Source organism: Penaeus monodon, chromosome 30 (assembly GCF_015228065.2).
Source record: "Penaeus monodon isolate SGIC_2016 chromosome 30, NSTDA_Pmon_1, whole genome shotgun sequence".
NCBI lineage: Eukaryota > Metazoa > Arthropoda > Malacostraca > Decapoda > Penaeidae > Penaeus > Penaeus monodon.
Genome location: NC_051415.1, coordinates 23,815,247 through 23,815,512, shown reverse-complemented (window position 1 = coordinate 23,815,512; position 266 = coordinate 23,815,247). Strand labels below are relative to the sequence as shown.

At 35.7% G+C, this 266-nt stretch overlaps 2 protein-coding genes across 2 annotated transcripts in view; one reads left to right on the top strand and one right to left on the bottom strand.

Annotated features, from left to right (window-relative positions):
• The window catches only part of LOC119592656 (glutathione S-transferase Mu 2-like), a 66,444-nt gene that overhangs the window by 40,764 nt on the left and 25,414 nt on the right, over positions 1 to 266 (bottom strand). The gene's annotated exons all lie outside the window — the stretch shown is intronic.
• LOC119592657 (glutathione peroxidase-like) overlaps positions 1 to 266 on the top strand; it is a gene marked incomplete in the record, with an annotated part of 7,782 nt that overhangs the window by 2,903 nt on the left and 4,613 nt on the right.

The following is a 266-nucleotide window of genomic DNA, read 5'->3' as shown; positions in this document are numbered from 1 at the left end:
CTTCAAGATATCGGGCTCTGATATCTCAGTCGGGTGTGAATAAAGGAATAAAGAGTAATATCTTTGAAAAAACAAAACAAAAATAAAAGTTTTAATATTTCTCGTCTATCGCGGGACGTAAATTTAATCGATGAATCAGGAGAACTTATTCCTTCATATTGACCGTCTTCGTTTCCTTTTTTAATTAATAAAACAAAGAAAAGTTATAAAGGGAACGCTCGGGTTCTGAAGGTCACACCAACCAAAACCCGAGGTGTGTGTGTGTC